We start from the raw sequence: 17,583 nt of genomic DNA, 5'->3' as shown, positions 1-17,583 counted from the left end.
ATGTCCTGATCACAAATAACAGGACAAAGACAATTACTGCCACATCAGTCTACTCTCAATCATTAGCAAAGCGATGGAATGTGTTTTTGACAGTACAATCAAGTGTATTCTAATAACTTGCTCACTGACGCTGAATTTGTGTTCCACTAGGAACACTTGGCTTTAGTTCTCATTGTAACAAAAAAGTTGAATTGCAGAGTGACTGCCCTTAACATCAAGGCAGCATTTAATTGCATCTTGGAGCCCTTGCAAAATTGAAATCAATATAAATCAGGGGGGTATCTTTTCACTGGTTGGAGTCATACCTAGCACATAGGAAGATGATTGTGCTTATTCAACGCCAATTATCGTAGCCCCACGACATGACTGCAGGAGTTCCTCAAGCATTTTGTCTTAGTCCGGCCATTTTCGCTGGCTTCATCAATGATCTACCTTCCCTCATAAGGTTAGAGATGGGCACGTTCTCTGACAATTGCATAATTTTCAGTACCATTTTCAACTCCTCAGAAAATGATGCACTCGATGCCTGCACGCAGCAAGACCTGGACAATATTTAGGCTTGGGTTGATAAGTGCTAAGTAACATTTGCATTGCAGAAGAGCCAGGCAATGACCCTTTTGAAAAGAGAAAATCTCCCATTTCCCCTTGATATTCAAAAGTATTACCATTACTGAATCATCTATCATCAACGTCCTTGGGGTCACTACTGTACAGAAGATTAACCGGATCAGTCACATAAATACTGTTGTTACAAGAGCATGTCAGAGATTGGAGTTTTTGAGATGAGTAAGTCATCTCCTGAATCCTTAAAACCTGTTCAAGTCAGGAATGTGATGAAATGCTCTTCCTTTGCCTGGATGAGTGTAGCTACAACACTCAAGAAACTGAACAAAGCATCCCACTTGATTAACATCTTGACATACATCTTATGTATTCCCTTCTTCCACCACTGATGCAGAGTGGCAGCAGTGTGTATTATCTACCAGATGCACTGCAGCAACTCACCAAAGCTCCTTCAACAGCATCTTCCAAACTCCAACCTCTATCACTGAGAAGGATACGGTCAACAGACAGATGGGAACAGCACCATTTCCAAGTTTCCTCTAAAGTCACATATCCATTCTTACTTGGAAATACGTTCCTTCATCATTGCTAGACAAAAATCCAGAATCACCATCCCTATCTGAACTTCACAGACTGCAGTGGTTTAAGGCAATGGCTCTCAAAGGTATTTAGATATGGGTTGGCCTTGGCCACTTTCCACAAATGAATAAAAAGAACCTTGCTTATCTGGAGGGAAAGAAAGCTCTGTGAGAGTCTTGCAGGAGGGAGATCTGGGGTCCAACAGAGCCTCTTCTGCTCCAAAGTTATCATTGTATTCACATCTGCATTGACTTCCCCATTCAGATTGATGGTAAAGCTAAAGTGGACTATACAGAAACCGACATGTAAATTACAGACACTGAGATACTTGATGGTTGGGGGTGGGTAAGTAACCTGATGATTATAATCAGTTTGCCCAGGCTATTCTTCATACTTTTCCTTTCTCTGATTGCTGGCTAACTTGTCCCACATCATCTTTTCCCTTTGCACCTTCCCCATATTTTGGGAAGCAAGGTCCTTCTTCACTCTTTCCACTTCATCAGCACCTTTAGTTTTCAAGCACAGAAAAACTTACTTCATTGCAATATTATGTAGTGCTGAACCTAGAGATCCTGGCAAGACTGTAATATGGAGTCCAGCAGATTCATCCAGCCACTTAATATAAGGCGAAGGTCTGCTTTATTACATTTGTAATAACTATTCTATACATAAGGAATAACAGCAGTCCGATAGTTAATAATCCTGAAATATGGGTCAGGGTTCTGCCAAAAAAAACCTAAGTACCCAACAGGTGCGAAAACGGGAGGATTTCCCACCCATTTGTTGGGCGTACTTAGTTTCATGAATCTCTGGCACTTTGTGCATCACCGAGTTCCTCAGAGAGATTCATGGCGGTAAGTGGGGGGAACGGGGCCTCATGCCACCGGTGAGGCCAGCAATATACTGCTCAGCAGGCCACTGCACATGCACCCATCTTTCAGTGGGGAGATCGGGCATGCGCACTGGTTCTTAAAGAGACAATCACTGCATCCCTCTCCCTTTAAGTCCCTTTATACAAATGTTGATACTCAATTTATACAGTGCCAGATAATTTAGAGAATTACAAATTAAGATTTTCAGAGGGTTCTGAATCTTTGTGCAGAGACATAACTCCTGAGTTTGGGTGTTTCCATGGGGATTGCCGTCAGTCAAAACCACAATGACAGGTGCCTCTTCAGGGACAGGCTGTTCAAGTCTGTCTGTTTCCATGGAGACTCAGTAAGACGTCTTACAACACCAGGTTAAAGTTCAACAGGTTTATTTGGTAGCAAATGCCACTAGCTTTTGGAGCACTGCCCTTTCATCAGGTGAGTGGGAGTTCTATTCACAAACAGGGCATATAAAGACACAAACTCAATTTACAAAATAATGGTTGGAATGCGAGTCTTTACACGCAATCAAGTCTTAAAGGTACAGACAATGTGAGTGAAGAGAGGGTTAAGGAGATGTGTATTGTCTCCAGCCGGGACAGTTAGTGAGATTTTGTAAGCCCAGGCAAGTTGTGGGCGTTACAGATAGTGTGACATGAGCCCAAGACCCCAGTTGAGGCTGTCCTCATGTGTGCGGAACTTGGCTATCAGTCTCTGCTCAGCGACTCTGCATTGTCGTGTGTCATGAAGGCCGCTTTGGAGAACGCTTACCCGAAGCTCAGAGGCCAAATGCCCGTGACTGCTGAAGTGTTCCCCAATAGGAAGAGAACAGTCTTGATTAACCTGTGCTTAACCCTCTCTCGACTCAAATTATCTGCACCCTCAAGACCCGACCACATGCAAAGACTCGCACTCCAACCATCACCCTGCAAACTCAGTCTGCGTCCCCACATGCCTTGCTTGTGAACCGAAATCCCACAGGTGAGTGGAATAAATGGGTAAGTGGAGTAAGTCATCCACTGTGATGAGTGCTTGTAAATACACTGGCTGTAGATAATACACATCTCTTTAACCTGTGCTTAACCCTCTTTCCAGTCACACTGTCTGTACCTTTAAGACTTGATTACATGTAAAGGACTCGCATTCCAACCATTATTTTTATATTGAGTTTGTGTCTTTTTATGCCTTGTTTGTGAATAGAACTCCCACTCACCTGATGGAGGAGCAGTGCTCTGAAAGCTAGTGATGTTTGCCACCAAATAAACTTGTTGAGCTTTAACGTGGTGTGTAAGACTTCTTACTGTGTTTACCCCAGTCCAACGCCGGCATCTCCACTCCATGGAGACTGCCATAGGACAATTAGTTATTTCAGTGCTAAAACAGTTGGCAACATTTCCTGATGGAATTATACTTCCTGACGGCAAAACAGGCTGCTGGGGCATCCCTCTGTTTTTCAAATGGTCTATGTATTTTCAGATGATTCTTCGTTCTACATCTACTCAATAAGATGGGTCCACGTTTAGAGATGATTCCAGGGACCCAATTTGACCCACTATCAAAATTCCTCACGTGACATAAATGACCGTGTTGACTGACATGAATCATCACTTGCCTTTTGACTGCTTTGGTTGGCCCTCATCCTCCCTGGCAAGTTTGGAAACATAAGGTTCAGTCTCATTCTGAGATAATGGTTCATTAACAACTCTGCTGGTGGGACTCCTGTAGTCACATGTGGTTTAAGTTTATTTTTGTTTCTTGGTAAGGGAAGTAATAGGGATGGCAGTGCAGGCAGTGCAATGTTCCTCCTGTGGGATGTTTGAGGTGAGGGACACTGGTAGTGTCCCAGCTGATTACACCTGCAGGAGGTGCATCCATTTGCAGCTCCTTGAGGACCGTGTTCGGGACCTGGAGCTGGGACTGGAGGAACTAAGAATCATTTGGGAAGCAGAGGCAGTATTGACAAAAGTTACAGGGAGATAGTTACTCCTAAAAGTGATGAATGGGTGACTGCTAGAAGGGGTAAGAAGCAGTCAGAGCAGTGATCCCCTGAGGCTGTTCCTCTCTGAAATAAGTACTGTTTTGGATGCTGTTGGGGAGGAAGACTTAACCAGGGTAAGCCATTGAGTACAGGTCTCAGGGGTAGAACCTGTCCCTGATGCTCAGGTGGGAAGGGGGAAGAAAAGAACAGGATTAGTGACTGGGGATTCCACAGTTAAGGGGATAGATAGGAGAGTCTGTGGGAACGAGCGAGACTCGCGGTTGGTATTTTGCCTCCCAGGTGCCAGGGTGCATGATATCTCTGAGTGAGTGTTTGAGATCCTTAAGGGGGAGGGGAACCAGCCCCAAGTTGTGGTTCATGTAGGCACCCATGACATAGGTAGGAAAAGGGACGGGGATATAAAACAGAAATTCAGAGAGTTAGGGTGGAAGCTCAGGGCTAAAACAAGCAGAGTGGTTATCTCTGGTTTGTTACCTGTGCCGCGGGATAGCATGGAGAAGAATAGAGAGAGAGAACATTTGAACTCATGGCTAAAGGGATGGTGCAGGAGGGAAGGGTTCAGATACTTGGACAATTGGGGCACATTCTGGGGTAGGTGGGACCTCTACAAGAGGGATGGGCTGCACCTGAACCAGAGGGGTACCTTGGGGGGAAAATTTGCCAATGCTATTCAGGGGGGTTTAAACTGATTCACAGGCGGGATGGGAACCTGAATTGTAGCTCCAATGTACAGGAGGATGAGAATAGGGAGGTCATGGATAAGGTTTCTAGGTCACAGCAGTGTAGGCGGGAGGGTGGTTTGAAGTGCGTATACTTTAATGCGAGGAGCATACGCAATAAGGTGGACGAACTTGCAGCCTGGATTGGTGCCTGGGACTTCGATGTTGTGGCCATTTCAGAGACATGGATAGAGCAGGGACAGGAATGGTTGTTGCCGGTTCCGGGGTTCAGATGTTTCAGTCAGAGCAGAGAAGGTGGTAGAAGAGGGGGAGGCGTGGCATTGTTAGTCAAGGACAGTATTACGGCGGCAGAAAGGACGTTTGATGTGGACCTGTCTGTTGAGGTAGTATGGGCTGAGATTAGAAACAGGAAAGGAGAGATCACACTGTTGGGAGTTTTTTATAAGCCTCCAAAAAGATCCAGAGATGTAGAGGAAAGGATCGCAAAGATGATCCTGGATAGGTGCGAAAGTAACAGGGTAGTTGTTATGGGAGACTTTAACTTTACAAATATCGATTGGAAAAGCTATTGTTCAAGCACATTAGAGGGGTCAGTTTTTGTCCAATGTGTGCAGGAAGGTTTCATGACACAGTATATAGTTAGGCCAACAAGAGGTGAGGCTACATTGGATTTGGTACTGGGTAATGAACCAGACCAGGTGTTAGACTTGAAGACAGGTGAGCACTTTGGTGATAGTGACCACAATTCGGTTACGTTTACCTTAGTGATGGAAAGGGACAGGCATATACCAAAGGGCAGAAGTTATAGCTGAGGGAAAGGTAATTATGAAGCTATTAGGCGAGATTTAGGATGCATAGGGTGGAGTAGGAAATTGCAGGGGCTGGGAACATCTGAAATGTGGAGCTACTGCGAGTCCTTGATAAATATGGTACCTGTCAGGCAGGGAGGAAATGGTCGAGCGAGGGAACCGTGGTGTACTAAGGAAGTTGAATCTCTGATGAAGAGGAAGAAGGAGGCTTATGTCAAGATGAGACATGAAGGCTCAGTTAGGGCACTGGAGAGTTATAAATTAGCTAGGAAGGAGCTGAAGAGAGAGTTAAGAAGAGCTAGAAGAGGACATGAGAAGACTTTGGCGGATAGGATCAAGGAAAATCTAAAGCTTTCTACAGGTATGTCAAGAATAAAAGATTGGTTCGGGCAAGATTAGGGCCAGTCAGAGACAGCAGTGGGAAGTTGTGCATGGAGCCTGAAGAGATAGGAGAGGCACTGAATGAGTATTTTTCGTCAATATTCATGCAGGAAAAAGTCAGTGTAGTCAAGGAGAATACTGCGATACCAGGTAGTAGACTAGACAGGATTGAGGTACATAAGGAGGAGGTATTGGCAATTCTTGAGAGTGTGAAAATAGATAAGTCCCCTGGGCCGGATGGGATTTACCCTAGGATTCTCTGGGAGGCTAGGGAGGAGATTGCAGAGCCTTTGGCTTTGATCTTCATGTCGTCATTGGCTTCAGGTATAGTGCCGGAAGACTGGAGGATAGCAAATGTTGTTCCCTTGTTCAAGAAGGGGAGTAGAGACCATCCTGGGAATTATAGACCAGTGAGCTTTACTTCTGTTGTGGGCAAAGTTTTGGAAAGAATTATAAGGGATGGGTTTTATAATCATCTAGAGGGAAATAAATTGATTAGGGATAGTCAACACGGTTTTGTGAAGGGTAGGTCGTGCCTCACAAACCTTATCGAGTTTTTTGAAAAGGTGACCAAAGAGGTGGATAAGGGTAAGGCAGTTGACGTGGTGTATATGGATTTTAGCAAAGCGTTTGATAAGGTTCCCCATGGTAGGCTATTGCAGAAAATGCAGATGCATGGGATTGAGGGTGATTTAGCAGTTTGGATCAGGAATTGGCTAGCTGATAGAAGACAGGGGGTGGTGGTTGATGGGAAATATTCAACCTGGAGTTCAGTTATAAGTGGTGTACCTCAAGGATCTGTTTTGGGGCCACTGCTGTTTGTCATTTTTATAAATGACCTAGATGATGGTGTAAAAGGATGGGTTAGTAAATTTGCTGATGACACCGAAGTTGGAGGAGTTGTAGACATTGAGGATGGATGTTACAGTTTGCAGAGGGACGTAGATAAGCTGCCGAGCTGGGCTGAGAGGTGGCAGATGGAGTTTAATACAGAAAAGTGTGAGGTGATTCACTTTGGTAAGAGTAACAGGCATACAGAATGTAGGGCTAATGGAAGGACCCTTAGTAGTGTTGACGAGCAGAGAGATCTCGGTGTACATGTGCATAGCTCCCTGAAAGTTGGTACCCAGGTTGATAAGGTTGTTAAGAAGGCATATGGTGTGTTAGGTTTTATTGGTAGAGGGATTGAATTTCGGAGCCGTGAGGTCATGTTACAACTGTACAAAACTCTGGTGCGGCCGCACTTGGAGTATTGCGTACAGTTCTGGTCACCACATTATAAGAAAGATGTGGAGGCATTGGAAAGGGTGCAGAGGAGGTTTACCAGGATGTTGCCTGGTATGGTGGGAAGGTCTTATGAGGAAAGGCTGAGGGACTTGAGGTTATTTTCATTGGAGAGAAGAAGGTTACGAGGTGACCTGATTGAGGCATACAAGATGATCAAAGGATTGGATAGAGTGGACAGTGAGAGCCTTTTACCTCGGATGGTGATGGCTAACACAAGGGGACATAGCTTTAAATTAAGGGGTGGTAATTATAGGACGGATGTCAGAGGTAGGTTCTTTACTCAGAGGATAGTAAGGTTGTGGAATGCCCTGCCTGCAGTATTGTGGACTCGCCAACTTTAAGGGCATTCAAATGGTCAGTGGATAGACATATGGATGACAGTGGAATAGTTTAGGTTAGAGGGTCATTAGATTGGTTCCACTGGTCGGCACAACATCGAGGGCCGAAGGGCCTGTACTGCGCTGTAATGTTCTATGATCCAATAGCCAAGAAAGAAATGCTAAATGCTGATTTTCAGGGTTTCGCCTGACTGTTTCTTTAGACCAGACTTAAAAACTGGACTTAAAACAGACTGAAAAGTTTGGGTATCTTGTTTTGCTTGTCTATTGGATATTGGGTGGTAAGTCACAGTTCTCATGTGTGAAGCCTTCCATTGTTTGCTGGAGCAGAGAGAGAGATAAGATTTTACCTGTTAAAAACCTGTTTAAAATAAGTTTAAAGCACTTTACTCTTTGTAGAACTGTTTAAAGCATTCATTTATTGTATTTACTGCTTTAAGAATTCTGAGGGAGTGGTTAAAAGGCATTTGTGGACCAGCCTGCTTTAAATCAGCGCCAGGTTTAAAAGGAGGCCTGGTGTAGACAGCGGGCAGCGGAGTGAGTGGGAAGCAGAGTGAGCTAATAGGGCTTAATATCAAAACGGGCTGGAAGGAAAAAAGGCCAGGTGAGTTAGTTTGAAAAAACAAGGAAAAAGAAATTTTTCAAAACTACTACAGCAAGAAACAAGGAAAAAAATTTTTCCCCATAAAAAATTACAGTGAATAATGGAGGGGCATGTGATGTGTGGTTTCTGTATGATGTGGGAACTGGTGGACCCCAGGGTCCTTCCCAGTGACCATATCTGCAGTAAGTGCAGGTTGCTAGAGGAGCTCCAGCTCAAGGTGGATGAGCTGGCCTCTGAGCTACAGACACTGAGGCTCATCAGGGGGAGAGAGGGTGCCATTGTCAATGGGGTGCAAATGACATCCACCCCCCCTAGACTGGCTAAATCTAAGGGTCAGGGACAAGAGGGGGCTGCTGGGAGGAGGAAGGGGGGTGAGGAGCGGAGGCCTCAGCCTCTTAATCTGCATAACAGGTTTGAGGTTCTTGCTTCCAGGCTGGACGAGAACGAGGCAGGTGAGGTTGGTGAGCAAACTGCACACGGTACAGTGATGCAGCAGGACATAGGCAAGGAGAAGGGGAAAAGGAACGTAGTAGTAATTGGGGATAGTGGGGTGAAGGGTATTGACACTGTCCTTTGTCACAATGACAAAGTGCACAGAAGGGTGTGTTGTCTGCCTGGTGCTCGGGTACGGGATGTCGCAGCTGGGCTGCAGAGGAATCTGGAGTGGGAGGGTGAGAACCCGGTCGTTGTGGTACATGTGGGTGCCGGCGACGTAGGCAAAGTGCGGACTGAGGATCTGGGGAGGGAGTATGAGAAGCTGGGAATGGAATTAAAAAGTAGAACCGACAAGGTGGTCGTCTCTGGGCTACTGCCTGAACCGAGTGCAGACGGGCGTAGGGTTGACAGGATAAAGGAAGTGAATGGGTGGCTCAGGGATTGGTGTGGGAAGAATGGGTTTGAATTTATGGGGCATTGGCACCAGTATTGGGATAGGTGGGACTTGTTCGGGCGGGATGGGGTTGGTCTGAACCGTGCTGGGACCAGAGTGCTGGCGAATCGAGTAAAGAGGACTGTAGACAGGGCTTTAAACTAATTAGGCGGGGGGAGGGTGCAAGGGTAGGTGACGTTACGAGGTCTAAAGTTAAGGATAGGGTACAGGTAAGGGAAGAGGCCGAGGATGTCCCAATTGGTGGCGTTACGGCAAATAGGGTCCAGGTGAAGGCTGGGATGAAAGCGCTTTATCTGAATGCATGAAGCATTCGGAATAAAGTGGATGAGCTGGTGGCGCAGATCGACACAAATGGATATGATCTGGTGGCCATTACAGAGACGTGGCTGCAAGGTGACAGGGACTGGGAGCTGAATGTCCAGGGCTATCAAGTGTTTAGGAAGGATAGGCAGGAGGAAAGAGGGGGTGGCGTAGCTCTGCTGATTAAGGATAGTATCAAGGTGGTAGCAAGGGATGATATCGGAGCCAAAGAGCAGAAAGTGGAATCGTTGTGGGTGGAGATTAGGAACAGCAAAGGGAGGAAGACGCTGGTGGGTGTCGTCTATAGGCCCCCGAATAATGATCTGGAGGTGGGGCGGGCTGTTAACGCGCAAATAAGTGCGGCGTGCAGGAATGGGACGGCAGTAGTTATGGGGGATTTCAATCTGCATATTGATTGGTCGACCCATGTTGGACGAGGTGGGCTCGAGGAGGAGTTCTTGGAATGCTGCCGGGATAATTTCCTTGAACAGTGTGTGTTGGAGCCGACGAGGGAGCTGGTGCTATGTAATGAGGCGGGTAGAATTAGGGACCTTGCGGTGAAGGATCCTCTTGGAGAGAGTGATCATTGTATGGTGGAGTTTCTGTTGCAGATGGAGGAGGAGAAAGTGGGTTCCCGGACACGTGTCCTTTGTTTGAATAGAGGGGAGTATGGTAGGATGAGAGAAGAATTGGCGAACGTGGACTGGGGGAGCGCGTTGGAAGGTAGGTCTGCTGAGGAGCAGTGGAGGATCTTTAAGGAGATCTTTCTTGGTGCTCAGCGGAAATTTATTCCGATGGTCAAAAAGGACCGTAGGAGGAGAGGTAATAAGCCGTGGATAACGAAGGAGGTGAAGGAAAGTGTTAAATTAAAAGCGGAGGAATTTAGAGTAGCTAAGAGCAGTGGGCGAGAAGAGGATTGGGAAAGGTTTAAATGTCAACAAAGATTGACAAAAGTTGATAAAGGAGGGTAGGAGAAGCTATGAAGCTGGGCTAGCGCTTAATATAAAAAAGGATAGCAAGAGTTTTTATAAATATATAAAAAGGAAGAGGCTGGCTAGGGTGAACGTTGGTCCTTTAGAGGATGAGAAAGGGGACCTAGTGGTAGGGGATGGGGATATGGCTAAGGTCTTGAATAACTTTTTTGTTTCTGTCTTCACGGAGGAGGACGTGAATAATTTGCCGGGTGTTAGCGATGGAAAGGTGGTAGGACTGGAGGGTCTTAATGACATTACTATTACTAGAGAGGTGGTGCTCGACAGACTAGAGGGGCTGATTGTGGACAAGTCCCCAGGACCGGATGGAATGCATCCGAGGGTTCTGAAAGAAATGGCGGAGGTTATAGTGGATGCCTTGGTGGTTATTTTCCAGACGTCGCTGGATTCCGGGGAAGTGCCGGAAGATTGGAAAACGGCTAATGTTACGCCATTGTTTAAGAAGGGTGCCAGGCAAAAGGCGGGGAATTATAGGCCAGTTAGTTTAACGTCTGTGGTAGGTAAAATGTTAGAATCCGTCATTAAGGAGGAAATTGCGAGGCATCTTGAAGGGAATTGCTTGATAGGGCAGACGCAACACGGTTTCATTAAAGGGAAGTCGTGTCTGACAAATTTACTGGAGTTCTATGAGGATGTGTCTAGGGCAGTGGACAGAGGAGAGCCGGTGGATGTGGTCTTTCTGGATTTTCAGAAGGCGTTTGACAAGGTACCTCACAAGAGGTTATTGCAGAAGGTCAGGGGACATGGAGTTGGGGGTAGGGTGTTAGCGTGGATAGAGGATTGGTTGTCAAATAGGAGGCAGAGAGTGGGGGTCAATGGGTGCTATTCGGATTGGCGGTTGGTGACTAGTGGGGTGCCCCAGGGGTCGGTGCTGGGGCCTCAGCTATTTACCATTTATATAGATGATCTGGAGGAGGGAACCGAGTGTAGGGTGTCGAAATTTGCTGATGACACCAAGATTGGGGGAAAGGCAAATTGTGCGGAGGGTGTGGAGAGTCTGCAGAAGGATCTAGATAGGCTGGGCGAATGGGCCAGGAAATGGCAAATGGAATTTAATGTTGGCAAGTGTGAGGTGGTCCACTTTGGTAGGAAGGACTATTACTTACGTGGCGAAAAACTGCAGCAGGCGACGGTGCAGAGGGACCTCGGGGTCCTTGTGCATGAGTCGCAAAAACCCAGCTTGCAGGTGCAGCAGGTGGTCAGGAAGGCGAATGGGATGCTGGCCTTCAGAGCGAGGGGGATTGAATATAAAAGTAGGGAGGTCTTGCTGCAGCTGTATAGGGCATTGGTGAGGCCGCAGCTGGAGTACTGTGTGCAGTTTTGGGCGCCGCACCTGCGCAAGGATATTTTGGCCCTGGAGGGAGTGCAGAGGAGGTTTACTAGGCTGATACCGGAGTTGAGGGGGTTGAGCTATGAGGAGAGGCTGAATAAACTAGGCTTGTACTCGTTAGAGTTTAGAAGAATGAGGGGAGATCTCATTGAGACGTATAAGATGATGAATGGGATGGATAGGATAGAGGTGGAGAGACTCTTCCCGCTCAAAAAAGACAGTAGGACTAGGGGGCACAGCCTCAAGATAAAGGGGAGGCGGTTTAGAACGGAGTTGAGGAGGAACTTCTTCACTCAAAGGGTGGTGAATCTCTGGAATTCTCTGCCCGTTGAAGTGGTGGAGGCTGCCTCGCTAAATATTTTTAAGAAGCGGGTTGATGGGTTCTTGATAAGAGAGGGGATTAAGGGTTATGGGGAGAGGGCGGGAATGTGGAACTGAGCCACGACAGATCAGCCATGATCTTATTGAATGGCGGGGCAGGCTCGAAGGGCTAGATGGCCTACTCCTGCTCCTATTTCTTATGTTCTTATGTTCTTTATACTATTGAAACCATTAGAAGCAGCTCTCTGCCTGGCACAGGGGCAACCACGCTTGCTCCCCAGAGTATGGTGCCATCCTGGCAACTCAATTCATCCTTGCGGGTAAGAAATAGTTCCATTTCTTCAGAAACTGGCTCATTGGCCCAACCTGTATGTATCTTGTGTCTCACTTTGGACAGCACTAGATTCTTACTGGTCCAGTATCTGATTTGCTTTGCTGAGACTGGTAACGTATCCAAAAATTCAACGCCATGACAATTTCCTGTTGTACTGGAGCATCTGTAACACTTTATTGTAAAGATAGAAAGTGCATTCGTTATGTCTGCTTCAGGTCAGTGCTTGAATGTATATTCATAGATGGACAGAATTAATGCCCAATGTTGAATTCTTGATGATGCAATTGGCAAAATAGTCTTGCCTTCTTCAAAAAGATATGAGAGTGGTTTGTAGTTAAAAATTATGGTAAAGTGCCTACCATATAAGTACTGGTAGAATGTCTTGACACCAAAAACTATTGATAATCCATCTTTTTCATTTGGCAGCCTTTTTCTGCCTCTGGGAGGGTTCTTGAGATATAGGCTATTGACCTTTCTAATCCGTTGTCCATGGGACAACACCATATGGAGAGGCAACGCAGGTCAACACCAGTTCTACAGATGGGTCGAAATGTATTAATAAGTTAGAAGAATGCAGCAATTGTTTTCCTCTGTTGAAAGCTTATTTCTGGGTAGTCATCCGAGACCAATGCTGGTGTTTCTTTAGCAGAAGGTGCGAGGGGTGTCAATAATGTCAACAAGTTTGGTTAAAAAAATACCCATAATAATTTATCATTCCTGAATATTTCCTGAAAATGACGAGCTCAAATGTGTTTTTGGGGGTTGATGCCTCCTTTATGGCCTTGACTTGTCTTCCATAGGGTGTAATCATTGTGCAACTACACAGTGCCCTAGGTAGATGACCTCTGTTTTTGAAAAGTACAATTCTCCTTCCTGGGGCCAATGCCAGCCACTTGAAACAACTCCTCTAAGTTTGCTAGATGTTCAGCGTCTGTTGATCCAGTTATGAGAACATCATCAAGATGTTGATGCCACAAATCGTGGCAGCTCCTGTAGCAGACTCCCCATTGTCCTCTAGAAAAATGCACACACTGAAGACACGCCATAAGGCAGGCTGCATGGATTGGAACAACAATTTAGGTGTGTTTATCATGATGTAACCTCATGAAGCATTGTCTCATTCAAGTTGCTGATATATGTAACTCGTGTCCAGCTTTGTATAAGGTTGACCTCCAGCCAGCTGTGCATACAGGTCTTCAATCTCCAGATTGGATATTTATCCAACTTGGCAGCCTGATTAAAGTTAATCACCACAAGTGCCTTGTCTGGTTTCAATATGCAAAATATAGGTGCTGCCTATTCCAAGAACTGAACTGGCTGTAAAATGCCCAGTTCTTCCAATCACTTCAGTTCAGTATCTATTTTTGTAAATACAAAATACAGTGCTGGTCTCACCCTAAAGAATCAAGGGGTTAACCTCTGGGTCCACATAGATCTTTGCTTGCAGGCCTTTTATTTGCCTAATTTTTCCTTGAAGATGTCCTCATATTTCTTCAGCAGCTCGAGCAGTCTTTCTTCCCGCAATTGGTCACTCTCAGTCAAATTTAACTTTGATTTCTTTAAGCCAATCACGGCCAGGAAGGGTTGTTCCTTCTCCTGTCACTATGGTCACTGGGAGTTGGCCAGACTGTTGCCCATAGCTTACAGGTGCCATTGCAGTGTTCACTATTTTTGTTGCTTCTCCAGTAATTTTTTTTTATCTTGGCCGCACTTCAAATTCCATGGTTGAACTCCTTCTCTCATGTACCAATACTTATGCTCATCTATCACAGTGGCTCATGTGCCTGTATCAATTTCTATCTTAAAAGGCTTCCCATTTACCCAGAGCATTATGGCCCCACTTTTATACTAAATAGTGACTGCAGGTTTCCGCCCTAACCGGTGATTGGCACCATTCTGCACTCTCTGTAACTCTCGTGCACCTTTTCCTGCACTTTCCATTGCCTGCACTATCTCTATTGCTCATTTAAAATTTATATTGTCCTCTGCAAGTAATCTGTGTTGAATCACCTCATTATTCATCTCACACGTTAATCAGTTCTGTAACATACTATGCAACGTGGTTCCAAAATCACAATACTCTGATATCTGTTTAAATTTAGTCACAATTGTTTCACCTGGGCTCTTCGTTTGAATTAAACTTGAATCTCTGGAATATGACTGATGGTTTAGGCTGGAAATGTAACGTTCCTGAGTCCATGAGTTCACTGAATGATTTGGAGTCAGGTGTGCTCGTAGCTGTGAGACTGCATTCAGATTATAAATTTGGGTTCCACATGCACTCAGGAGAATTGTCTTGTGCCTCACCTCTTCCCCTATTTTGTTCACTTGGAAGTAATATCCAAGACACTCAACATAGTATGTCCAGTCCTCTGCGGAGGAGTCAAAAGGATTTATCCATCCAAAGAAGGCCATCTTCGTAAGCACTCTTTTCTTTTCTCAACTTCGATGTCAACTGGATACTCAGTTTGAGAATTTTTTATTTTTCTTTATCACCAAATATAAAGACGCTTGTTCAATGGTTTAGGGAAAACGCCGCTCATTTATTTATAAGCTATTAATATACAGAGGCTTGTAGCCTTGCAGCTGCAATCAGCTCCCAAGATGACCCTGAGTACCAAAACCTGCGCTTACCAGGATGATTCCCCAACCCTGTTCACCGATTGGTTCCCTGATTCATGTGACCCTTACCCTGCAGATTGATCCTTAAAGGGACAATCATCACAGCTGGCTATTTGGAAGAACTATCCAATTAGTTGTATGCTCTGCTCTTCCTCTGTGGTCCTGCAATTTTTTTCTTTTTCATGTATATGCCCTTACTAAAGTGACTGAGTCTGTTTCTAATACCGTTTTATGGCAGGGCGTTCTATTCACTGTGCAAAATGATTTCTCCTCAGTTTTGACAATTATATTAACTCACTGTCCTCTGGTTACCGGCCCTGTCTCCAGTGGAAATGGTCTCTCCCTCTTTACTTCATTAAAACTGCACATAACTTTGAGCATGTCTATTCAGCCTACCTGTAACTTTCTCTGCTCCAAGGAAAACAATCTAGATTCTCAAGTTGCTTCACAGAATGAAGTCCCTCAACACTCTTCAGAACAGAAGGATTCTCACTGAGAAATGCACATACTCAACCCTAAACTGTCGTTTTTACAGAACTGAAGAAAAATTGCAGCACAAATGATGAAAAGTCTCAAATAAAGGAAAGGTAACATCAGTCTTCAATTGTAGCAAACGAAGTAGTCTCCTCAAAGCAATACCACCTCAGGGATACCTGACTGATGTTCCTGCACCCAAAATATAGTAACATACAGCAGAAACTGGGAAGAATAATTCGCACAATTCACTTAATAGCATTTAAACATAGCTGGTCCAATATGCCATCAGTCACTGACAATATTTTTATGATGATAATTTTGGTGTACGTTTACATTTGTGGATTTGAAGTGATAAGTATTTCCCATTTTATTCCATTTACCATTCCAAAAACTGACAGAAGATGGGTATTATTTTACAGAAAATTCCAGCCTGATTTCTCAGGATTTTAATTGAGTGAGACAATTTGGTGCCAAAGGCAAACTGGCTTTTAGAGCCAGTTAATTTCCCAAACCTAACGTGCTCTTATTATAATTGCTGCTTTTCCAAGGATATTGATTGATCCGAGCCTGACAGAATTATTCTGTAAGCATGGTTTTTTACACATCAACCTGACTGAATAAAACACATCTCATTATGGTACTGACAATTAGACACAGCATTAAGAATGGTAGAGTACTTGTTTCACTATAATCAGACGTCAGAAAACACAGCAAGGTTTTGGCCTTGTATAATATCTGTAAACATGCTATAATGCTTTTAGAATAACAGGGGCACACTGAGGGCCCTGTAATTCCCATATGCAAGCGAGGTCTGGGAAATATCAGCCTGCCTCTGGGATGAATCTTTGCATGCTTTTTCCACATCAATGAGCAGGATTCAAGAGGTAGCTCGTCATCTGATACCTGATTTCTTTCTCACCTTGAGCTCTAACTTCTGCCTCAATTACAACCCAGTTAATTTCCCTTACTGATACTCTGAACTATAACTGTGCGAGATACTTTGCTCTTGTTCATCCCAAGTTGAAAATATGCATCATGAAGTGGCTCTTCCAACATCGACCCCCAGGGCTGGGTGAATCACAATCTTAATAGATCATAAATAGAAGGAGTGAAGTCACAGAATTAGAGAATACTAAAATAAGTATATAAGAACATAAGAACATAAGAAATAGGAGCAGGAGTAGGCCATCTAGCCCTTCGAGCCTGCCCCGCCATTCAATAAGATCATGGCTGATCTGTCGTGGCTCAGTTCCACATTCCTGCCCTCTCCCCATAACCCTTAATCCCCTCGCTTATCAAAAACCCATCAACCCGCGTCTTAAAAATATTTAGCGAGGCAGCCTCCACCACTTCAACGGGCAGAGAATTCCAGAGATTCACCACCCTTTGAGTGAAGAAGTTCCTCCTCAACTCCGTTCTAAACCACCCCCCCCTCTTTATCTTGAGGCTGTGCCCCCTAGTCCTACTGTCCTTTCTGAGCGGGAAGAGTCTCTCCACCTCTATCCTATCCATCCCATTCATCATCTTATATGGCTCAATAAGATCTCCCCTCATTCTTCTAAACTCTAATGAGTACAAGCCTAGTTTATTCAGCCTCTCCTCTTAGCTCAAGCCCCTCAACTCCGGTATCAGCCTAGTAAACCTCCTCTGCACTCCCTCCAAGGCCAAAATATCCTTGTGTAAGTGCGGCGACCAAAACTGCACACAGTACTCCAGCTGCGGCCTCACCAATGCCCTATACAGCTGCAGCAAGACCTCCCTACTTTTATATTCAATCCCCCTCGCTGTGAAGGCCAGCATCCCATTCGCCTTCCTGACCACCTGCTGCACCTGCAGGCTGGGTTTTTGCGACTCATGCACAAGGACCCCGAGGTCCCTCTGCACCGTCGCCTGCTGCAGTTTTTCGCCACGTATATAGATTAAATATCTGGATATCTATTATTTAGGTTCTTTGTAATGTCAGTGATGTTAAGCTTGAATAAATAACCATTGATTAGCTTGCTTTGAGGAGTAAATAGAAAAATGACAGTAAATAAACGCATTAAAAGTTTAGACCTAGTTAATGGAAATTACATAAATAATGACCTGATAGCTAAAAAGCTATTTTTAAGTTTCTAATTACAATAAAAGGATTGCTGTGAGCTGTAACCTGCAATTGAGTGCTACCTTCAGATTTAGAACCATTCTGAGGATTGCAGGGCATAAGAG

The 17,583-nt window shown here is 44.9% G+C and overlaps 1 protein-coding gene across 1 annotated transcript in view; it reads right to left on the bottom strand.

The window, feature by feature from the left end:
• Positions 1-17,583, bottom strand: part of cacna2d2a (calcium channel, voltage-dependent, alpha 2/delta subunit 2a) — an 855,812-nt gene that overhangs the window by 386,340 nt on the left and 451,889 nt on the right. The gene's annotated exons all lie outside the window — the stretch shown is intronic.

The sequence above is a fragment of the Carcharhinus amblyrhynchos genome, chromosome 3, assembly GCF_965287045.1.
Source record: "Carcharhinus amblyrhynchos chromosome 3, sCarAmb.v2.hapA, whole genome shotgun sequence".
Taxonomy (NCBI): Eukaryota; Metazoa; Chordata; class Chondrichthyes; order Carcharhiniformes; family Carcharhinidae; genus Carcharhinus; species Carcharhinus amblyrhynchos.
This window is presented reverse-complemented; position numbering and strand designations above follow the sequence as displayed.